The sequence below is a fragment of the Physeter macrocephalus genome, chromosome 2 (genome assembly GCF_002837175.3).
Source record: "Physeter macrocephalus isolate SW-GA chromosome 2, ASM283717v5, whole genome shotgun sequence".
Taxonomy (NCBI): Eukaryota; Metazoa; Chordata; class Mammalia; order Artiodactyla; family Physeteridae; genus Physeter; species Physeter macrocephalus.
In genome coordinates, this window is record NC_041215.1 from 60,739,999 (window position 1) to 60,765,635 (window position 25,637).

The following is a 25,637-nucleotide window of genomic DNA, read 5'->3' on the forward strand; positions in this document are numbered from 1 at the left end:
GATATATAAAATTGTGGACCAAAAAAATGTTGCCACATTTTAATACAGAGGTGCACTTCATTGTTGCATGAAATGATTCCTGCTTAAGCAGTCAGTATACATAATCAGTTAATAAATCTGGCTAGTGGTTTTGGGGTCTACTTGGTTTAAGACACTATGTAAATGCAAGATCAGGAGCTTCCAAAATTTCGTTAAGAGGCACATACTTACAGATGGGTTTTCAGCAACGGGTTCATGTGCACTGCATGCAATTACTTAGTGCTTTTGCAATTCTAAAGCCCTGGGGGTCCACGTGGCAAAATCCTTTTTTCTTTGAGTCTGCCCTTCTTTCTTTCTGTCAAGTCTCTGCCTTACTGAAGTCTCATAGTATTAAAAAGATGACTTTCTCATTCCTGCTTCTGGGGGTTATGTCCTCATTCGAGATGAACAACATTTGCAAAATAGAGCTACATATTTTCATAAGGCCAAGCCATTCTGTCAAGAAAGGGCCTCTTATACCATAAAAAATATAAATGTCAAATCTTTCCATGTGAACAATATTACAAATTTATTAATAAGAGGCATTAATAAGAGACATATTTTTATCTTGTAGAATGTTTTCTTTTTCTTCTCTGTGTTTTTTAGCAAAGGCATTCAGACTGTGTTATTCTGGCTGTATTCTATAGGAAAATGTGTGCCTTTACCACTGTGCGGGGGCTTCAAGGACAGTGAGCCTCTTCAGTAGCTAAAATTCTCATCTGATGATATGCTTGGCTGATTGCCATCAAGCAAGTCATTCAGAGTACTTAAGAATTCTGATTTCACACACCGTGTGTCAGTCTCAGGGGTAAAATTCACATTGCACCCCAATTTCAAATTTTTTCACGTGTTACTTTCTCAATCCAGGTTCACACCCTTAAGTCATTAGGAATTTCATGAATTCCCGGCTCCTTGCTGACACCCATATATAGAGCTCCCTAGGCAGGGCCAAGTGGCCCAATACCAACATCAACAACAACAAAAAGGAAGGAAGGGAAGAAAAGGAGCTTGTATCCCTAGAATGATTCCGTGCTGTGGTTGGCCTGTTCTCCCTCCCTTTAAGCAGCTGCAGTCCTGTGGCTTGTGCCTCAGACCCCTTCGCTGACCTTGGTTTACAGTGCTGTTAAATATGAATAAGGCAAAGCTTTCCTTTTTCCTTCCAGCAAGTCTCGGGAGTGAGATTGTGTCACTGGCATTTATCCTCTGACCCTCAGCTCTGTTTCTCCTTGAAATGGCACTAATCAAGTTGTCCCGTTTATTGATGCTCACGAAGCATTTAACCTAAGTACATACATTTTTATTTCTGCAGTTTAATGAATCCTTCTTTTTATCTTCCTAAATTGTAGATGTATATCTACATCCATCTGTCTTTAATAGATTATGAAATGCAAGAAGGCAGTCAAACGTAGTTCTTTTTGTGCTGTACCTAGCAAAATGTCCTACACAATTAAGGCCTTCCTACATGCATTAATTAGATTGCACATGTACAGAGAGGTCCCCTAGGCCTTCCAAAGCTGTAGACGCTACTTTGGAAAATGATGCAGGCCCAAAAGGATTTAGGTCAGTCAAATTTTTTTCTGGCTTTCCCAGAAGGATAGTTGAAAATACCTTTCTACTGTGCTGTATTAATCTCTTGTGATTTTTTTCCCTCTCACGTTCCATTGTCAGCTCGTCAAAGATTGTGCACTTTCTGTACTTCTTGTCAAACTCATTGGGTATTTGAAATAGCAATGTCTTTTTGATTTTCACCAGAGTGGCCCAAGAGTTCTGCCACCTCTGTCATTTTAAAGAATTTGTCTGCAACTTGTTTCCTTTGCAAGGGACGTAAGTCACAGAGTTTAAGATTGAAAGGGATCTTGAGGGTGATCCTGTCACCCACCTTCCCTCAGTCAAAGTGGTGCCTAATCTAAACCTAAGACTGACATCTTTCTTTAAAATAAAGTTACTCCACATTGTGTAGTCCATTACCTACTCCACACTGCCAATAGGGGGATCTCACTAAATATAATTCTGGGCATGTAACTCCTGGGTGTAAAAACCTACGAAAGTTCTACAGGTTAAATTTCAATTTCTATAGTATTGATATATCATTCAAAACCCTTCATAGAAATTTATCCCAATGAGCTTTGCAGCCTCACTTCTCATTTGTTACCCTCTCCTAATCTATTTTAAGGATTCACTGAATTATCTCTTTGCTACCTGGACATGGCATAGATATCCATGACTGTTTCTTTGCTCACACTGCTTTGTAGCCTTGAATTACCTATCTTGTCCTTTCAAGGATCAGCTTAAATGCTAACTCTTTTTACAGGATTTCCCCAATCTCCAGGACAGAATTTTTTCTATTCCTTTTTCCAGTTCCCACAGTACTTTGTTCTTATTGCTGTTGCTAACTTATACCATGTTATTATCATGGTTGTGTCTTCCTCTGTCTCCGATTTTAAATTATAATCTTTTTCACAGTGGAGGCATCACATTCCTCATGGTTCCCCCGAGGCCTACTAAAGTCCATAATATAGCTAGTTATTCAATAAATGTCTTGAAAACATTGATTCAGTAGGATAAAGGGCTGTGAATTTAATGATGTTCTATTGAATGAATCTTTGTGACACTCCTCATGTCTGTTTCTAGAATATGATGGGAATATAAAAATATTAGCATAATCTATTCCAAAGATAATCACCACAAATTTATCAAAATAGTGGGTTCAAGAGCGTATTTAAAAGACATTTAATTCCAGCAACAAGCCACAACTTGAAGTCCCTTTCAGCATTTCTGGAGAGTGGACCTTCAACTTCTTGAACTCTTCATTTAGCCCTTTCTTAGGGAAGCCCATTCTATTTTGTCATTCTTTACAGTAAGAGGGCTTTTCCTTATGCTGAGCTTAAATTCTGTACTTGTGACTTTTCTCGTTGGTCTTATTGGTCTTAGTTCTGCTTTTTGGGAGCACAGAAAAAAAATTTAAGCTGTTTTCCACATTGTCAGTTCAGCATTCAGGTTTCTGCTATATATTCTGTTTTACAGGCTGAACGGCCGCGAATTCCACTGTGTGTGTGTGTTTGTACGTGCACATAAATACACACACACACACACACACACACACACACACATATCCATGTTTTATACATATATGTATATAAAACTTCTGTGTTAGTGCACGATCAGCCAGAAAGCAATCGGAAATCATTTTAACTGGATGTAAGATAACTTGCATAGATAGAGGTAGAGACTGAGACAGAAAAATAGGTTACCATGTAAATAATTCACATTCTGGTCAGTATATGTTCATATATATAATTTTAGATTTTACATAAATAAAGGATGACAAATATTGTGTTATACTTCTAGATTTTAAATTCTAGGATGATCACATTTTCTGGTTATTTTATTGCTATGCAAGAAATTATCCATACATTTAGTGGCTTAAAAATAGCAATTTAGGGCTTTCCTGGTGGCACAGTGGTTGAGAATCTGCCTGCCGATGCAGGGGACACGGGTTCCAGCCCTGGTCTGGGAGGATCCCACATGCTGCGGAGCAACTGGGCCCGTGAGCCACAACTGCTGAGCCTGCGCATCTGTAGCCTGTGCTCCGCAACAAGAGAGGCCGCGATAGTGAGAGGCCCGTGCACCGCGATGAAGAGTGGCCCCCGCTTGCCACAACTAGAGAAAGCCCTCACACAGAAACGAAGACCCAACACAACCAAAAATAAATAAATAAATAAATTTTTAAAAATAGCAATTTATTATAATCTCTCATCATTCTGTGGGTTGATGGAGCTCAGCTGGGAGATCCTCATTTGGGGTCTCATGTAGTTGCCATCAGGTGGTGGCTGGGACCGGAGTCATCTAAACGCCGGATGAACTGGACGTCCAGTGTGCTTTCTTTACTCACATGTCTGATGCCTTGTGCTCCTCAAACTGGCCACTCTCTCCAGCAGAGTGACCTGAACTTCTTCCATGGCAGCTGGGGTCTCCAAGAGGCAGAAGACAGAAGATGCGAGTTAAGGGTTACTCCTGGACTGGTACAGTGTTGCTTCTATCATATCCTCTTGGTCAAAGGAGTCCTAGGGTCTGCTCAGATTCCAGGAGGTAAAGAAATAGCTTCATCTTGTGATGGGCGAGTGTCAAGCTCACATTGCAGAAGACCATGCAGGATGGGACATGTTGTTGTCGTCTTTGGAAGATACAACCTGCCACACTCTATATTTGGATGGTGTAGTGGAGTTAAGGATGCACTTTCAAACAGTTTTAACTTATTCTCAGAAGAAGTAAATACAAATGTGTATATTTAAACAGTGGTGTAAAACATGAAGAAAGCACCAAAATTGACCATAAAACATAATAGGAAACTAAATCACATCCTCTACCTAAAGTTCATCACATATTTACACTACATTTCTAATTAGATCTCATGATTTGAAAGGTCCCAGTTCTAAATTTAGGTTCAAAAGAAACTTCACTTAAAAAAAAAGCTAATATCTAAATAATCTTTAGTTTCTGGAAATTCATTTTTAGTGTGTAATATAATCTCTCCTGCTACTGTTAAAGCAATTTCATTACTTGGAGTCTAACTTTAAAAATAATCCTTCATACAATTAAATATAACTAAACTACTAGGTATTTCCTTTTATGAAATATAAATTTTTCTATTTGAGCCATTTTTAATGTATTGTAATTTCCTGAATGTTAATTCTTTACATTTCTCTCCTCTGAATTCCTTTGAATTTTTTTTCATTTTAAGTATTATTTGACATATAAACCCTAACATTTGCTAATATATTCTGGTCAAATAATCATTAAATCCTTGACAGAGAAACATTTTCTTTATTCTTACCTGCAAATTCTCAAGTAGTTGTATGTATCACTTAGAAATTGTGTCCAGTGTTTGCCCAGAGTGGCCTGAAGAAATTAGTGCTTTATTTTTCCCTCACAAAATATGAAGTCTTGATGTCAGCAGTCCAAGCCTGAGAAGCCTGGCTCTTTAATGTCACCAGGGATCTTGGATTCTTGTAGACATTTTAAGATCTCAAAATAGCTGCCAGAGTTCCAATCATATCTACATGTTGGGCAGGCAAAGGCCAAAGAGTATAAAGTACATATAGCATCTAAGGCCAGAGAGAATAAATATTGGGGAGGCAACTGGTAGGTCCAGCCATATCACATGAAAAAAATCACATTTTATTAACTTTTTGTGAATTTAATCTTACTGCTTATTTATGCCCCAGTTTTGTCTATAATAGTCTCCAGCTCTTTTAATGCTGAAGTTCTACCTGATTTATAGCTCTGTATTTGGTTCTTACATATGCAGTGTGTTGCTTTTGTTCCCTCTGAGTTTTCAAACTAGTATTCTTTCTTTTTGAATTATAAGATTTTATATATATATATATTGCAGAAGGTTTGAAAAATTAAGTAAAATATTAAAAAGTAAGTTCATATTACTTATATTTTTACATTATTCAGAGATCATAACTATTACCATCTTGCTGTATAGTCCTCCAGTCTTTCTGAATTTTATACATATATTTGTGTATATGTAAATACATGTGTGTATACATATTTATAATTATTTACACAATTGCTACTTTATTCATCATGTTATTTTAGAAAGTATTTATATTGTTTTAAAAATATATTGATATATTGAAGATTTCTGCATATAAATAAATACTGTTTGAGACATGAGTTCTGTGGCTGCCTGGCATTCTGTCATCTACACAAACCACACCTTACTTAGTTGATCTCTAATTGTTAGACACTCTAGTTGCTTTTAAGGTTTTACAGTTATAAATATTATAAATGACACTGATGAAGTTCTCTGATCATAAATCTGCCTGAATCTCTAATCTGTTCTTGGAAAAACTTCATGAAAGTGAAGTGAGTCAAAAGATAGAGATATGTAAAGGAAGAGGTGAAATTTTTACAGTGAGCAGAAAAGTAATGAGGGAAGTACATAAAATAAGTTATGCTTTACTGTGTGTTTGCTGAGAGTGGAGTTAAGTGAGTTAAGCAAACACGTTTCACCTTTCATCTCTGAGGATGAAGGAACCAACATCTTTTCATATCTCTGATGGTGGATTAGAAGCAGGGGATGAAGGTGAAGGCATTCAGTGTTCTTTACAAGAGAGGCTAGTGAATATTTGGAACAATCACTTTGCCAGTTCCTTGAACATTCAGTGGAAAAAAAGTGAAATAAAGTAAAGGGAACAAAGAATTGACTGAGAACCCACTTGAGTTAGGAAACAGGTCTTGACTTCGCAACTGGATGAATAGAGAAGAGGGACAGATGAAACAGTCTTCAGTTAGGGAATGCCACAATGTAGACACTGTCTGCAAGGTAAGCACAGTGTCAAAAATCAAGGGGCGAGGGTGTTCAGGATCTTGGTCAAGGCATTGCCTACTGTTTGAACCATGGAGTAGACCCGATATGGAATTATGCAGTGACTTAAATTGGCTAATGGACTTCAGGAGAATTACATTTTTAAATGCAATGTTGAGAAGATCCTGATTCGGCATGCTGTTCGTGATAGAAATTATCATAGGATTATTACCAAGCCGTATTTACAATAGAAAGTGTACAAGGAGTTGACTTAGGGTTCTTGAATGCCAAATGAAAATGGGGAGGGAGAGAAAGAGAACACAGTGATGACTTTAGAAGTTATAGATTAATCAGCTTGCTTTGATATCTGGGAAAATAGAATAAATCAAAAAGACATTTGATTTTTCATACACCTCAAAGAGCAGAACAAATGGGGGTAACAACCAACATGGCTTTAAAAGAAGTAAATCACTGCAAGTTCATCTAATTTTATTATCTGACACAATGACAGGACTTAAATATGAGGGGAAGCAAAAGAGTTCATATATCTTCTTTTCAGTAAGGTTTAGTTTTTATCTCATATGACATTCTCATCAACCAGTAAAGAAAATGTAGTCTTGGGTAAAGGAAGGCATGGTTTGTTATGTGTTATTGAATCAGTGACCTTCCAGGGCAGACCAACTGAGACTCCAGAAGGGTTGATTGGGTGCTTATACTGAATAATATTTTTATTAATCTCCAGAACTTAATAATACAAAATATGAATTCTACAGACTAGGAAGGTTGCTAAATCTGTGTGAATTTGCAAGAATACGAAGTAAATATAGGAAAAAAGAAAGGTGGCTAAAGTAACTTGAAGACTGATGAAAACTATCAATTAAAGTGGCACGTAAAATGCTAATATCTAACATAATAAAATGTAAATGGTAGTATCTAGACATACTGATGCATTGTTGCTATAAATTAGAAATGAGACTTGGTAGAGGGGCTTGGATTATTCAGGGGGCTCTGTAGTGCTTTCTGTCTTTGCTTGCATCACTCATCATGTAGTAATCAATCCTCTTGTATGTTCTCAGTTACAAGACTGTAGCATATCTTCATCTGTTTTCTTCCTTAGGTCCTATAAAATCTCAACTGTTGCTTCCTAAGAAAATAGGAAGTGTTAATTCCTCCAAAAATAAATAACTATTTTACTAAAACTGCTCTGTTTCCATGCTTTTCCATACGAACAATTTTTTATTTCAAGATCAAATTTTTGGCTAACCTCTTTGTAGACATTTTAAAAGGTAAACTCAACACTTGTAACACCAAGAATGCATAAAACTCAATTCAAGACATGACAATATGAAGAACTAGGGCCAAATCAGGACACAAACATGCAAAAAATACTGTGTCACAACTGCAAATGGCTGCAGTGACTGTAAAATATAAACTGTGGGGTTGTTCAAATATGAAAATATGAAAATTTTGTGCATCTGTGATAATAAAATATAGTTGAGCAAATTTTAACAGCCTCATGCTATTTTATCTAGCAATTTCCCTTCTGGGTATTTTATCCTGAGGAAACAATCATGCTATGGCAGAAGATACTTTCAGAAAGACCTTTGCAGTGTTTTTTATTTTTTGGTAATGATACTTGATAACAATTTATAGATAAAAAATATTAAATCAGTGATGACATCTATGGGATACCAATCAGTGAAATAATTTTGCATTGTAACGATAAACAAACATAATGTTGTCACGGGATGAAATTCACAATAGAGTAAAAAAAAAGAATCTAATTATGAGTTTATATTGTATAATTCTTTAAATAATGGTTTGGAAATAAAGACAGTAAATATATTGTTTGAAGTGAAATATATTGTTTTAGGAATTAAGGGTGATTTTTATTTTTTTATGTTTCTTTTTTTTCCTGAATTTGAAAAAAACAGAAGTTGGTAATTTTGATTTAGAAAAACAGTTATATAAGGAAGAAACACGTACACTGATGACCTTCAAGGACTGTTTGATAATCTTTTTTTTTCTTTAATTGCTGAACACTTTTATTTGTGCATATCACTTTATTATTTAACTTTACGTTGCTGAATTCACTGACTGTAATATTGTTTGTATGGTTTATTTAAAAACCCAAAGCTAAATTCCATATTTACTTTCATTCTCCTTTATTTTATGAATTTAATATGCATATATAAATATATGTTTAAAAAATATATCTGATTTAAATATATGCATATTTAATATATGAATTAGATATAATATATAAAATGCAGGAGAATGTGTATATATATCTGGATTTTTGTTATTTTAGTTGTCCAAAAACATTGAGCAATGATTCTGATTTGTTTTTTAACTTCTTAATTTTTTTCTTAATTTAAAAACACTTCATTGATTATCTCTTTGGTTATTTTTCTGTGATCCCAAAATATCTCAGTGAAAGTAAGGCATTTATTTATTTCTACCTATTTCCTCTCATTTAAAATTTTGATATAGCTTCAAACATACAGAAAATTGTAATTATTATACTTAAGAACCCTGAATACTCTCTGTCCTGATTCGTTAGTTATTTACATTTTACCCCTTGTGCTTTATTATTTCTGCTTACTCTTTCTCTCTCCATATATGCGCATATATACATATAGATAGATATAGATATGCATTGTATAATTACATAATTATATATACATATACGTATGTATATATGTACATATATGTAATGTTTCCCTGAATCCTTTGAGAATAAGTTACATGCAACATGCTTCTTTACTTGAAGTACTTTAGTGTGTATTTCCTAAGAATAAGGACATTTTCCTATATAACCACAGTACAGTTGTAAAAATTAAGAATATCATTTTTAACAAAATATTATTATGTAACTCACGGTGCATCTAGGATCACACGTGCATTTGGTTGTCATGTCTTTTTAAAAATTCCTTCAATCTGGAACATTTCTTCAGTTTTTAATGACTTTGAAGAGTTCAGGCCAGATATTTTTAGACTTTCATCAATTTGGGTTTTACTGATATTTCCTAATTATTGATTCAGTTTATACATTTTTGGCAGACATACCACAGAAGTGATGTTGTGTCCTTCTCAAGTGCATCATACTTGGAGACTTGTCATGTGTGTTTGTGCCGTTTTGATGATGTTGTCTTTGATCATTTAGTTAAGGTGATCTCTGCCAAGTTTCTCCATTGTTTTCTCCATTGTAATTAGTAAGTGATTTGTGGAAGATACTTTAAGACTATGGAAATATCTTGTTTGTCAACACACTTTCACCCATGAGTGCTGATCCACAGGTGTTTTGTTGACTAAATCAGTTAACTATAATGTGTGCCTAGTGGTGATTTTCTAACTCCGAGGTATATTCTACAGAAGGGAAGAGTTTTCCAATTCTTCCTTATATACTTTCTTTTATTTATATTTTATATTCTGTAATGAAGTTTAATTCTTTATAATTATTTATTCTGATTTTCCAATTGTCCCAGATTTGACTTGTGAGAATTTCTTGAAGCTGGGGCCTAAGTCCTTTTGACTTAGCCCCATCATTTTAAAATGCCTTATTCCTCCCCAAGAAAAAAAAATGTTGTCACCTTGAATTCCGTATACTTTTAAGTCTTCTCCCTGTGTTCACGTTATAATATGTCAGGATAATTTTTCAACATTTTCACAGTTTCAGTGGACTTTCTGAGAGTGAATTTTGTGTCACTCTTAGGACCTTTGTTTTCTTCTTCTCTCTCCCTCAGTTTCTAGACCCTTTAGATAGATCACTGTAATACATATAGTGGGAGCTTGAAAGATAGCTCTGTTAGAAATTGGTGTTTAATTTTCTGTTTACAGGTAATCTGACATTTTTATTATCCTCCAACCTCCAGTTATGCTGAAGGCCTAGGATTTGTGTGTTTTTATTGGTTTTTGTTGGCTGTATATTTTACAGTGTGTGTGAAGAGTTTCAGATTTAGGTGGCTGCTATTACCACAATTATCCCAAATTACAGGTCCATATTTTTTAAGCATTCTACAAAACATATTGATATTTTAAGTTATTTGCAATATGCCGTGATGTAACGAGAATGTGTGGGCTGTATTGCTTTACCTTTAGTGGTCACTGTTCTCTTAATCTAGTTTATTTAATTAAATTAAAGGTTTTTTCTTTATCATTATAATTATTTTGTCGAATAGTACACCTATCAACCCAGGAGGTATCTCTCTGAAAGATGTGTCCATTGTAAATGAAAAATCATGATTTGAGATGATTAATGCTTATGACTATGTACCAGTCAACTGTATTTTTAAATTTCTCCTTTAGCTTTAAAAATTATCAAGTATATATTTAAATACCTGGAAATTCAAGCCCATGAAATTTTAAAATGTATATGTAGGTTAAAATAAGGTAATCAATAACACCTGATTAGGAGAGTATAGTGAAATGTAGTTAGAAGCAGTCACTTCAACTAATGAAATATGCTCTTGGAGGATAACTAATATTATTCTTCCTGTTTCAAAGCAAAGAGGTCTGCTTGTAGTTGGTAGGTAAAGGGGTTTTTTGGATCAGGAGCAAAACTCTCTGGTGCTTGACAACTGCAGAGTAGAAGACAATTTGCAAAAGTAGGAATTAGATGAGTGCAGGAAGCATGTCCCATGTGAGAATGGCAACCATTTCTCTGCTCTCTGGAAGCTGTGAACCCAGCCTTAAGATATCTTTGCTCTTTCAAAAAAAAAAAAAAAACGAAAGAAAGAAATTAGAACACTTGTGAGAAATCTCTTGCTTTTGAACATTTTTTAACATGCCCCAGTTTGCAACTTCTGCCCTGCATGAGGTGTACGGACTAGTAGGTGTTGTAGTAGAAGCAACTGGGTTCGGAAAAGCTGGCTCTGAGTCCAGGATCACCCCTATTAGCTGTGTCAAATTGGGCAAGTCATGGAATTAGTGTTAACTTCAGTTCTCTTGCCTAAGAGGACGACTATGCTAAAGCATGAAGAAGTACACAGATCTGCTAATTGTTATAACTTTATAATTCTATTGAAATTATATGTGGACATGAGTTTGTATCTTCTATTAAGCTCTGAGTTTTAAACTTAGAAAAATGAAATTTATAAAAATACATGGTTTCTTAAAAACTTTTTGACTTACTTTTGACCTTTAACTATAAATTCGCTAACTATCTCTAGCTTCCTCCTTTTGAGAAGCTCTCTGTTGAGGATTAGTAAAATCATTCATTCCTGTACCAGGTAGAGGCCAGTGCCATCCTCTTTTCTTTCACACACTAGAGGAAGATAAATTAATTAGACGTTCGACTCAGAATGCCTGTTCTGCTGTTGAACTGTTGATTTGGTAAGCTAGTATTTCTGCTTAGTCCTGTAAACAAATAAATATCTGGGCAGAAAGCAGAAATTCTGCTGGTTGGTGAAAACTAATGTCTCTCTAAAGATGCTTGCTACTTTGTATTGTCCATAGTGTGTTTAATCTGTCTGAAACAACATGTTGTACTTTGAAGGGTTACTTTAATTATCATTAGGTTGTGTTTTGTTTTGTTTCATTTGAACAGTTCTTTTATGAAACAGTATACCCAGAAGCATAAAATTCACTTAAGCTGAAATATTTTGCATTTTGAAATTACTGTGCTTTCCCTAATACCTCTCCCCTAAAACAAACACATTAATTAATGAAATCTGATTAAATAACTTTCTCCTTATAATTGGCCTCTGAAAAAAAAAAGAAATGAATATTTGTCTATTTTTGTGAGGTGTGCAAGTGGCATGCCTGCATTTTTCTCAGTACATGGTTTTCAATTAGAATTGAAACGCAGTTACAAAGTGAATTGGTGTAATTCTCTGGATAAATCAAGCAAAATTCTCCACTGACTCAGTGATCTTCATATATTAGACAAAAGTACATTTGCAAAACTTGAATTATGTAATAGCCACCTAAAATCTCCAACTAAATTTACTTATAAATATCTCATTTGTGAATTGCTTTTATGTTATTCTGGCTTGTTCTGGGGGCCTGTTTCTTGCATGTATTTTGGAAGCCAATGTTCAGATTCATCTTAAGAGTGTCCTCCTTGACTGATGTGTAGAATGTTTGCATATAATTGGGAACATTTCATCAGCCCATTATAATATACTAGATGTATAATCTATATAATCTATATTTTGCAAAAGCTCATTTCGGTATGTTAAAATATGTGGTGTCTAAGTGAGTGTTGTTCTGGATTAGTTTTTCTGTGACCTTGGCAAATTGCTTACTCTTTTGCATTTCTTTCTTTTCACAGATGCATTTTGTAGGAGTATTTTGAGGATGAATGTTTGCAAATCATTTTGAAATTGCCAAGTGCCACATACAGTAAGTAATATGTATTTTTATTTTTCCACTCAATTGCAGTCATGCTGAATAAATTTGGCAGACAGTCATGAAAGAATATATTTCTATTTACAGTTCTTGATGTTTGTGAATACTGGGGAAAAATGTATATAAAAGATAAAGATTTGAGCTATTTGCTAGTCTGAATTAAGTTGTATAATTTCAAGATTTCTAATGACTGATTTTGCATTTGTTCTATGTACATAACTGGTACATAATATTTATCACTTCTTATTTAAGTGAGTTTTTTTCCTTTTAATCATAAGTTGACAAGCGTGAAGAAAAATTAGTGTTATTAGCCAGTGTTGCTATGGAAATTTTAAATAGGAGTACAGAATTAAATATTTGGATTTGCTGAGGATTAAGATTTGCTGTGTATCAGACATTTATATATTTTGTCCTAATTCTCCCCAAAATATTTTAAGATTACTATTTTTATTCCCATTTTATAAATGAGAAAACTGAGATCCAAGAAGTTTTAATAACTTGCTCAATATCTATTCAAAGTGAAGACCTGGGCTTTGATCAAAACACACAGCTTTTCAAAAAATATTACCTTCACCAACAACTTAGAAAAAGTTAAATTAATTTTATTTAAGAGCCTGAATATTTAAATATTTATTTAATATTTAATAAGAATACAAACATGTTCTAATTATTTCTTTGGAGTTTTGTTTTGCTTAAGCAGTATTATGGAAGTGTTGCAAATTTTTTTTCTGTATCGTGTGTCATGTCATTGCTTCCATTTCAAATGATGTTTTCAATTCCCGACTTGGATGGCTTTGAACTAGTAGGAAATAAGTGAAAATGTTGATTCTGCAAGAAAGTTAATTAATCAACTAAATTATTCTTTGATGAAAAGTGTTTAGAATTAGAGTTCTGAAATTCTCTAAAAGTCATCTTTCATTTATTAAAAAAAGCAAGTGCTCTTATATTATCATTTTAAAGTTGGAAGGAACCATAGAATCATAGAGTCCTAGCCTCTGCATGCTCAAATTCCTTGTTTGATGAATTGGGATAGTCTGGAGGACAATTCTAAATTAAAATTTCCAAAAAATGTAGAGGCAATGATGGCAGTGTTGATGTTTGTACATTGTCTCCCAGTATAACTACTTCAAAAACAAAAACAAAAACAGGTGGCATAGTGTAGTGTTTAAGAATTTTGACTCTGGATTCAGACTTCCTGGGTTTAAATTCTGGATTTATCTCTTTTTAGCTGTGTGACTTTGAATTACTTTAAAATGTCTCTTTAAAATGGATATAAGATTAGGAACTACTGAATTTGTGGTGAGTTAATACATGTAAACTATAGCACAATTCCATCTACATAGTTAATGCTTGATAAATGTTCATGGTTATTAAATTGGAATTGATTCATTTGGATATTTCAATTCAAGTATGTTTGTTAATAAGCATCATAACTTCATGATCACGTCATATAAAATATACAACAAAGGTACGCAGTGAATACTGTTGATTGACATGCTCAAAAAGAAACTAAACTTCAGCTTTCTTCATACACAAATCAAGATGCTCTTAGTAGATACTTTTCCTCCTTTGAACTCTTAGCGAAGAAACAAACTATTTAGTCAAACAATATGTATATCCTATTATGTGGTAATTGCAAATCTAGACTGAAAGTGTGTTTGTGTGCTTTTTGGAGAAAAGAGGGGGAAGTTGTGTGCTTGCGGAATCTGAAATGCTTGTTTTGAAGGAAGCCAGGCAAACTTATAGATACAGAATAAAGAGAATTGTTAAAATGATTGTCAAATAATTTTGAGGAACAATCTCAGCCAATGTTTTGTTAAACGATTCATGGAAATTGAAGGGATGTGGGCAAGAAAAAATATATATTAAGTATTGACTCTATCCCATGCACTTTGCATTCAACATCTAAGTTAATGTAAGCAATAATATCATGAGGTAGATAGGATATTATCTCAATTTTCATGTGAGGAAAATGCACCACAGAAAGTTTAAATCTGTCCTTCATGGGAATGAAGCTTGAGGTTTATCTAACTTTTTATTGAAGCATAATTGACATAAACATTGTGTTAGTTTCAGGTGTACAACATGATTCAATATTTGTATATATTGCAAACTGATTAGCACAGTAAGTCTAGTTAACATCTATAACCACATATCCTTATACATTTTTCTTCTTGTGAGAAGGACTTTTAACATCTACTCTCTTAGCAACTTTCAAATATTCAATACAATATTATTAATTATAGTCACCATGCTGTACATCACATCCCCATGACTTTTTATTTTATAACTGGAAGTTTGTACTTTTGACCCCCATCACCCATTTCACCCACCCTTCACCCTCTCCTTTGGCAACCACCAATCTGTTCTCTGCATCTGTGAGCTTGGGGTTTTTGTTTGTTTTTAAATTCCACATGTAAATGAGATCATATGGTATTCAGCTTTCTCTGTCTAACTTACTTCACTTAGCATAATGCCCTCAGGTCTGTTCATGTTGTTGCAAATGGCAAGCTTTCATTCTTTTTCATGGCCGAGTAGTATTCCATTGTGTGTGTATATACATCTTCTTCATCCATTCACCCATTAGTGGACACTTAGGTTGTTTCCATATCTTGATCATTGTAAATAATGCTGCAGTGAACATGGGGGCACATATATCTTTTCAAGTTAGTGTTTTCATTTTCTTCTGATAGATACCTTGAAATGGAATTGCTGGAGCATGTGGTAGTTCTATTTGTAATTTTTTGAGGATCTTCCATACTATTTTCCACAGTGTTTGCACCAATTTACATTCCCACCAACCTTGCACAAAGGTTTCCTTTTCTCCAGATCCTCACCAACATTTGTTATTTCTTGTCTTTTTGACAATAGCCATTCTAATATATGTGAGGTAATATCTCATTGCCGTTTTGATTTGCATTTCCCTGATGATTAGTGATGTTGAGCATCTTTCATGTGTTTGTTGACCATCTGTATGTCTTCTGTGGAAAAATGTCTAATTTGAATCTTCCACCCATTTTTTTAGAGGTTGATCTCATTCTAAAGCTTCTTTTCTTTATCCTCTTAACCTGATGTTGAGCACTGAAATTCAGTGACTGATCTTTCTTTTATTTGCCTAAAAACCTTACCCTCAAACCTCAGATCATAGATATTAATTCTTTAGTAAATAAGTAGTTGATAACTGAATTTCAACTAAATAAATGACAATTGCTTTATATTAAGTGTTGGTAGGACCACTCAGCAACCCAAAACTTATTACCTTGAAAAAAGTGCTGTTTGAGTACAGAAAACTTGAAAAGTACCAAAGTTCCTTCCCTAAGTCCAGGGATCATATCTTATGCTTCTATTAATCTTAATTCTTAGAATCTGAAGTGACTGAACACACCTTTTTCTTGCAGTTCTTCAGCCACTTCATGCAATGCTGAGAGGTTTGAAGAGTCCAGCTTGACTTAATCATTCTCCTCCCTAGTCATCATTTTCAGGTGTGTCCAAACTCAGGGACATCCTTAACAACACACCAGCCACACTGATACTTTCCCTTTCACTCTTTGGTGATTTTCATCTTCTTCCATTTCAGTCATCCATCAATCCCAGTCCCTTTACACATCACTTCTTGAAACAAACCATTAGCAACATTTTACCTCAGGGATATTTTCAAACTTACTAGTATACAAAATATTATTGCTCTAAAAATGAATGGGTCAAGTCTTTGGTTGTTCTCACACTACTCTTGGTTTTGAGCCTGAAAGACTTATGGAATTCTTCTACTTTCAGTTTCCAGAGTTGATCTCTGAAAGACAAAGCTAGTGATTACATTTAATAATTCTATTTCACTCAATTCAATAAATACTTAATCACATGCTGCCATAATATGAGAGGCACTGTGTTGGTTAAGTATGAGAGCAGGTGGGAGGGAGAGACAAAAATGACTTTCAAGAAAATTCTGTCTTCAATTTGAGGAAATAAGATATGCCCAGGCCTAAATAAAGCAGAAGATGTGGTATTAGGTTATGATATCATCAAAATTGTCTAAACTAGTCAAATTAATAAAGTCATTTCAAATAATTTGAGAAATAATACGGTTATATAAATGTATACATATATATGAAAAATAAAGCATTAGAGGAGATTTAAGAAAGGAGGTACAGTTCTAAACTGCATTCATTCAAGGTTTCACCATGGAGATTGCATTTGTGCTAGATCTTTATGCAGGTGGAAAATATTAACAGAAAAATCAAGGAAATGACATATCCAGGGTTAGAGGTGAAAAGGTATACTTCACATTTAATGAATGGTCAATTAATTAGTTTGACAACAGAATAAGTTTCTTGTCTTGGACTGAAAACAGAAAACGCTGGAAAATAAGGCTGGAGCTAGTTTGTAGGAAATACTGATCATCAGAATAAGAAATTTGAATTTACTAGGCAATTGACAAAACAATGAGAATATTTTGTAAGGCCAATCCTGTGAACAAAAGTTTCTTATTTGTATATTAATCTGGTGTTGTCTTCACGAAGGATTCCAGTCGTAGTCAAGAAGAACAATTTATAGGAAAATGTAGCACTATAAGAATGAAGGAATGAAGGTGAGACCTAGGTCACAGCAGTGGGAATGGAGAGAAAGGAATAGATGTGGGTGAGATTTTGAAGGCAATAGGTCAGGGAGTAATAATAGTAATTAACACTTGTGTAGCATTTACTATGTACTTGGCTCTGTTTTAAATGATTTACATTTATTATTTAACTTAAACTTGAAACAACCGTGAGCAGTAGACGCTAATGTCATCCCCATTTGCACAATAGAAACTGAGGCAGAATTAACTAAGTAAATTGTCCCAGGTCAAATAACTAGAAAATAGCAAGGCTGATACTTGAGCCCATTCAGTCAAACTCCAAAGGATCCATAGTTCACCACTACATATCATTCCTCTAAAAAATAACTGAGATTTCCAGGTTGACTGAACTGGAAAATGATGTTACCAATAATCAGAGAAACATATATATATTTTTTAAGAGTTTTCCCCTTGTTTAGTTAAGTCTTCGGTAGGGAGAAAACTCTTCTGACCTTTGGGGAAAAATATCCCTATGGTTGGGATGAATCTTCTATACATATTCACTTCTATGCTGGGCAACAGAAACAGTGTAATTTATGATATTGCTCAATTATAAATGAGGAAAGTAAATATGTCATCTTAATGTGATTTATCTCCCTTCCTTAGCAGAGCTTACAATGAAACAAGGATAGAGTGCTAAATTAAAGATTTAATATCTTGTATCCATGAAAGATTAGTATTTCGGACTTAGTTTACCTATCATACAAAACTGTAATTTTGACAAGAGAAGAAAACTAACACCTAGCATAGGAAGTATCTCTCTTTTTCTATATTGGAGACATAGTAGAATGCACTACTTAAGAGCATGGACTCCAGAACCATACTAATGCGTGGGTTCAGATCTTAAAATGAGACCTCTGTAGCTGTGTAACATGTAAGCTCTCTCTGCCTCAGTCTCTTCACCTCTGAAATGTGACAGTAATAGTACTATGTCTTCTGAAAATTGTAAAGATCAAATGAGATAAGGTACTTACAGTGGCTCCTAAGACAGTAAATTCTCAGTAGATGTTAGTTATATTCATTGAACTTTGTCTCATATACAGTTGACCCTTTAACAACATGGGAGGGAAGTTAGGGATGCCCACTCCTGTGGAGTCAAAAGTACGCTTACTGCTATCTCTGCCTTAAAAATAAAGGAATTGATAAATGATTCAACCAAAGGCAGGAAGCTGAAACAGTTTGGATAGAATCAGGACTCAAACACTAGTTCTTTTGATTTTACATACTGTGATCTCTAATGAAACACAAACTCTTCCCCACACTTAGTTAAAGAAAATACAGGTACTATATTTATTGAAAAAAATCCATGTATAAGTGGACCCACATAGCTCAAACCCATGTTGGTTAAGGGTCAACTGTATCATAATTTTTTTTTTGCGGTACGTGGGCCTCTCACTTTTGTGGCCTCTCCCGTTGCGGAGCACAGGCTCCGGACGCGCAGGCTCAGCGGCCATGGCTCACGGGCCCCGCCGCTCCGCGGCATGTGGGATCCTCCCGGACAGGGGCACAAACCCGTGTCCCCTGCATCGGCAGGCGGATTCTCAACCACTGCGCCACCAGGAAAGCCCCTGTATCATAATTTTTAATTTGTAAAATTTAATTACAGAATTATTGCCATTTTAAACTTTTTTTACTGTGAATTTTTATACATTAAGCACACAAAACAATAATTTTTATAAGCAAAGACCCATGCATCCATCATACAGATCCAGAAGTAGAACATTTTCTGCACTCCAGAAACGTTGCTTTTTCTTCTCCTAAAGATTAACCCCCGCTTCCATTAATTCCCTGACAGATAACATTTTTTGTGACTTTGGCAGTAATCATTTCCTTACTTTTCATTATAGTTTTAACCTTTCATTATGTGTCGCTATATACAAAATTTTAATTTAGCTTGATTTTTGAATTTACATAAATAGTCATATAACATGTATTCTTTTGTGTTTGGTTTCCTTTCCTGAACATGTATTTCTAAGTTTCATTAATTTTTTTACGTGGTTCATTAATTCTCATTGCTGTATGGTATTCCATTGTATAAAAATACTACATAGTATTTATCCACTGTGTTGTTGATGGACATTTGGGCTGTTTCTAGGTTTGGGCAATTATGAATAATGCTGCTATGAACATTCTTTTAAATGTTTCTTGCTGCACATGTACATGCATTTCTATTGGATATATACTTGCCAGTGAAATTGCTGTTATATTTTATGCAAATTTTCAATTTTAGTAGATACTGCCAAACAGTTTTCCATAGTAGCTATACCAATTACACTCCAGTCAGTAGTATATGAGTGTTCATAACTGTTTCATCCTTACCAATACTTGATTTAATCAGTCCTTTTAATTTCAGCCATTCTGATGAAAATATAGTTTACATTTCCTTGTTGAATAAGGCGGTCATGCTATGTGGTTTAATTGCCATATGTTTATTATTACTTATAAATTGTCTGTTCAGGTGCTTTTGCTTATTTTTCTATTGTGGTGATTTTTAAAATTGTTAATATGCAGAAATTAGTCATATTTAGATTAAGAACCCCCTATAAATTAAATGTTGTAAATACCTTTTCCCTCTCTGTGACTTGCTTTTTCAATTTCTTAATGGAGTTTTTGATGAGGAAAAGTTTTTAAGTTTAATCTTGATTATATTTTTGCATCTTTGCATTTAGATTATTCCAGTTCAATTGATTTTCATGAATGGTTTGAGGTAGAAGTGAAATCCTATTTTCCTTTCAAATGGATATTTAGTTGTTACAGAATCATGCTGAAAATTCTTTCCTTTGCCTACTACTCTTCATTGCCAACATCATAAATTAAATGTCCATATGTCTATGTTTTGGGGTCAGTTATTCTTTTTAATTGGTCTTTTAGTGTCTTCTTACTACTTATGACACTATTTTAACTATGGCCACTTTTTCATTATTCTTGATATCTATTAAAACACACTCTCTGTCTGACTTACTTCACTTAACATAATACCCTAAAGGTTCATCCATGTTGTCGAAATATATGTGGAATATAAAAAATAAATAAATAAATACATGAACAAACCAGACCAAAACCAAACACATAGTTACAGAGAACAGAGTAGTGGTTACCAGAGGGGAAGAGGTAGAAGGTGAAATGGGGAAAGGGGGTCAGCAGTACAGCAACTTACGGAAACTAAACTTTTTTGGTGGTGAACACACTGCAGTGTATACAGAAGTCGAAAAACAATACTGGGCACATGAAACATATAATTTTACATACCAATTAAAAATATTCTCTCACAATATTTTTATTCAAGGAATCTTGACTTTGCCTTATTTCATATAAATTCTAGAATTACTATGTCAAATTTGACAAAAAAGTTAGGATTTTAGTTGGGATTACATTCAATCTATTGCTAAATAAATTCTTAAAGAATTGGCATAAATACAATGTTGACTCCTTTAATCTATGAACATATACAAAGTACATACTTTATATATTTAGGTCTTTTTAATTTCTCTCAATTATATTTTCTGGCTTTCTGCATAGAGGTCTCATTCATTGTGGTTAATTTGTTCCTAGAAGTTTTACACAGCTGAATATTATTATGTATTATATATTTTTAAAAACTTTATTTTCTTTCTGTTCCTCATATAAAGAAATGTAATTTTTATATTGACCTTGCATACAGCAGGTTGTAGACTCACTTATTAATTTTAATAGTTTTTGAGTGGATTATTTTGGATTTTCTACATAAAGAACTATGTTGTCAGTGATCAAAGATAATATTATTTAATAGTTTTCAAATTTTATGCTTTTACTTTTTTTTCATATCTTATTGAATTAGCTAGAATGTTCAGAACAAGGCCTGAATGAAAGTGGGAAGAAGAATGGAAATTCTGTTGTTATTTCCAAATCAAAGGGAATACTGTCATGATTTTGCTATTAAGCATGATGTTTATTGTAATGTATTTTGTAAATATCATACATTAGATTGAGAAATTTATTTTTATTCTGATTTTGTTGGGATTTTTAATCATAACTGGGTTTTTTGGGGTTTTTTAAAAATTTTTTTAAAGAAGATGTTGGGGGTAGGAGTTTATTAATTAATTAATTTATTTTTGCTGTGTTGGGTCTTCTTTTCTGTGCGAGGGCTTTCTCTAGCTGTGGCAAGCTGGGGCCACTTTTCATCGTGGTGCATGGGCTCCTCACTATGGTGGCCTCTCTTGCTTCGTTTCTGTGCGAGGGCTTTCTCTAGCTGTGGCAAGCTGGGGCCACTTTTCATCGTGGTGCATGGGCTCCTCACTATGGTGGCCTCTCTTGTTTCGGAGCACAGGCTCCAGACGCACAGGCTCAATAGTTGTGGCAGGCTCAGTAGTTGTGGCTCACGGGCCTAGTTGCTCCGCGGCATGTGGGATCCTCCCATACCAGGGCTCGAACCCGTGACCCCTGCATTAGCAGGCAGATTCTCAACCACTGCGCCACCAGGGAAGCCCATAACTGGGTTTTGCATTTCATCAGATGCTTCCTCTGTATCTATTGAGATTATCGAATGATTTTTCTTTTTTTCTTTGTTCATCTAACAGTTTATACTGTTGGGTGTTTTTTAAAGACTTACAGTTCCAGCAGCAGTGCTGCTGCTTCCTTGTGCTTAGTGTGGGTCCTAGAGGACCAGAGGATTTTTCTCGGCATTTGTTCTCTACCCTCCTATGCTTGCAAAATGCAGGAAGCCTCGTGTCACATCTTGTACCTCCCCAGGGTAGACTGCTGGTGCTTGTTACTTGGTGCTGTGCTCCTGGTGGGAGTGGAAAAGTTCTGGGTTACTTTGCTCCAGTCTTAATCTTACAGTGTTCTGTGCATCTGGGCCTTAGTTGTGTGGCTTTTTCAGTATTCCTACCCATTCCTCTCATCGTGCACACATTCTTCCTTGATTCTGGGGTTATTTGGTGAGAGAAAGTGTCCTGCTCTTCCCCCAGTGGGAACAGATCTCTGCATTGTGTTAGGGTGAGATTCTGGGCTCAAGAGAGTTACCTGCTCCTCCAGCAGGGTCTGATGACTTTTGCTTCTACCTCTTTCCCAGAGACTGTGCATCTTTTCCAGGGCCCTTGGGGGGATGAGGGTTTTCTGTCCTAAAAGGCTAAATTTTGCTTTTTATTAGAGAAGGGTGTGGGGAAGCAGAAAGGGTTTTGTGCCTTTGTGACACCAAAGTGCTCTCTCTGGCTTTCTGCCCTGACCTTAATCTTGCTGCTGAGCTGCCAGGAGATGCCTAAAAAAAAAAAGAGCTTATGAATGAGTGTGTATGCCTTTGTGTCTGGGAGATCCCAGGGTGTCTATAATATTCTGTCAGCCCATTCTGGCCTTTGAGTATTTGTTACCATTTTAGCTGTTTTCTTCTTACCCACTTTCAAAATGAGCACCCATCCCTCTCATGTTCTGCTAAAGGTGAAATCGTTCCTATGTCCTGTCTCTCCTCAGAATGGCTGTTACCCTTTGAAATTTAGTTAATCTCTTGGCCTTGTGACCCCAGCTCTCAGATGAGCTCAAGAAAAGTTATTACATTATAGATTATCTGGCCCTTTCTCATTGTTAGGATAAGAGTGATATTCTGTTGTGGCTTTTCACCTTCTAAGTGGTAGCAAAACTGCAAATTTTTTTTCATATGTATATATTTTTTAACCCAGCTTTTTAAGTTTTCCAAAGCAAGATGAGGTTTTTTTTCTCTATACATTACCTAGTCTGCACTTACCAGAGCCAGAACTCTTGAGTCAATACTATTTTTAGTAGTCTTTCCACCAAAGTGAATTGTTGCTATCACAGTTTTGTGAGCAATTGAGGCTCAGTGGGTTATGTATAACAAAATTTCATTGGTTTAAACAAGGTAAAATTCAAGTTTTCTCCTGCATAAAGGAGTCTGGTCATTGGCATGTAGGGCTGGAATTGTGGTACTTTGGTCATTAGGGAATCAAGTTTCTTTATCTAGTTCTGTTCCCACATTTTAGCAGTATGACTTCATCCTCAAGGGTTTTCCAATGGCTAAGCTGACTCCTGGATCCCAGCCATCATATTTGGGTTCTATGCAGCAAGAATGAAAAAATAAGACACAAGAGGGAGGAGATATGGGGATAAACGTATACGTATAGCTGATTCACTTTGTTATAAAGCAGAAACTAACACACCATTGTAAAGAAATTATACTCCAATAAAGATGTTAAAAAAAAAAATGCAATGGCAAAAGGGCACGCTACCAACTGGTTTAGGCCCACTCAAAAATATTCCCTGGAAACTTTACGCAATATTTTCTACCTGACATCATTACTCTTTGCTGCAAACAAAGCTATTATGTATAGTGTTTTAGCTGCACACACGACTCCTCTGAATGTGTCCCTAGTAAGGAAGGAGAAGATTAGTATTGGGTAGGCTCTTAGCAGTCTTAGACACAATTAGAGGATGGGGACTACATTTAAGTAATCAGATTTCTGAGGCAGGATGGTGTGGATTAAAATACACAGGTTCTAACATCAAACAGAGCCGGGTTCTGATCTCAGCTCTGCAAATTACTAGCTATGTGACCTTGAGCAAGGTCCTTATCCTAACTGGTCCTACTTGCTCAGCTGTAAGAGAGCATGATAGCAACTACTTGAAACATTTTTGTGAGGACTGAATATGATAATGCATGCAAAGTGTCTGTCACATAGGAGAGGATCAATAAGTGGTATGTTTTATTTCACCCACCTTATATTAACATAAATTCAGTTATTTAAGGGAGGACAGAGTCTATTCATGACTAATACTGATTGAGAGCGTAGAAAGGCAATTTGCCTTGTTTCTCTTGGGTAAAGCTTTACCTTTTAGCTGGGATGGAGAGTCTCAATTTCTACCCTTTAAATAGATCAATTATATTCTTTGAACTATACTGAAATATTGCTCAAAATTTAGGTTTATGATAGTAATATGTATATAATGTCAGACCGAGAAACAGATAAGAGGAGTTCTAGTTTGAATTCTACCGCTAGAAGTTATGAAACTTGTGAAAGTCATCAGAACTCGCTGGACCTCAGTTTTGTCAGCTGACAATGAATTAGGTGGACAAGTGGACCTCCACTACCTAACTATTCCACAGCTTTACAGCACCACATTTCTATGCATTTTTATTTGCCCCAGACAGATCTTCTTGTCAAAAGAAATATCCTAAAGACCAGGAAATAAGTGATAAAGACATATTTAGTCAAACTAAAGTTGAATTTTTACAGGAACTGGCTTGGTGGAGAGGTTTTGCCAGTTCTGAAAGAAACAATAGGTATTCGTTAAACAACATGGTGTGTGTTAGAAAACTGGCTTCAAATTCTGGTTGGGAAGATGCTGGCTTAGATAAGTGTGTCATTTGGGGCAAGTCAATTAAATTCTCTGAACCTTAGATTACTCATTTATAATTTGGGCAATATTTATTAAAGCCATGATGAGCATAAAGAACAACATAAAAGTACTTTTAAAAGCTGTGCAACTTTAGTGCTAAGCTCTTGAGAAGGTCCAATGGGTAAAGTACAGAAAATACCCTCACTCTTTGGTATGGAGATTGTAAGATAAAATTTTATAAATAAAATACAGCAAAATAAAGCTACTAAGGACCACTGTTTTAAAGTTTGTGTTAGATTCTGCCAATGTATTTTTCTGTCCATGTTATGTTGTAGGAAGTGGTACGTCTAGTTCACCCCAGAGAGGCCAGACCAGCAAGGCATGTGTATGACTTGTGTATGAAGTCTCTCCTTGAGGTGAATTTCTAGATGTGATCTTTCTCTCCATCTGAGGCATTCAGCTTGTGATCCAGTGAGGCTGAAACAAAAAGCAAATCATCTGCAGTGTGTGGCTTTTAGGGCTGTCTACTCTCCTCAATTTGTCTAGTCGAAATGACAGTTAAGGCTCCTTCTCTATAAATAGCAAGTTATTAGTAAAAGCATGGTTGCCATATGGCAAAATAGTCTCTGTTGTTAAACTGATTAAATGCAACAAGTGTCTAGTCTTTAAGAAGATGTTATGTTCTGTGATAAAACCTAGAGATTATTTTTGTTTTAAAACTTATACCAAGCTTATATAGCTTCTGTTTCTATATGTGTATGTGTGTTTATTCATCTTGTCAGCACCTTTTAAAACTCTAGAAGTATGCCATATGTATATTAAAGTGTGTAAAGTGCACTAATATTAAGTATACAGATTGATGAATTTTTACATAGTTATGTACTTGTGTTACTACTACCCAGATCAAGATACAGAACATTTCCAAGCCCCGAGAAGTTCCCCTTATATCTCTTCCCCATCAATAACCTTTTGGTTTTTAATATTCCTTAAAATTTTGGCTTTATGATAATGAGTATA

The 25,637-nt window shown here is 34.9% G+C and overlaps 1 protein-coding gene across 1 annotated transcript in view; it reads left to right on the forward strand.

The window, feature by feature from the left end:
• The window catches only part of GALNT13 (polypeptide N-acetylgalactosaminyltransferase 13), a 558,990-nt gene that overhangs the window by 22,665 nt on the left and 510,688 nt on the right, over positions 1-25,637 (forward strand). The window contains exon 2 of the mRNA XM_024122312.1: positions 12,609-12,679. The gene's annotated coding sequence lies outside the window, so the exon portion shown is untranslated. The remainder of the gene's footprint in view (positions 1-12,608; positions 12,680-25,637) is intronic.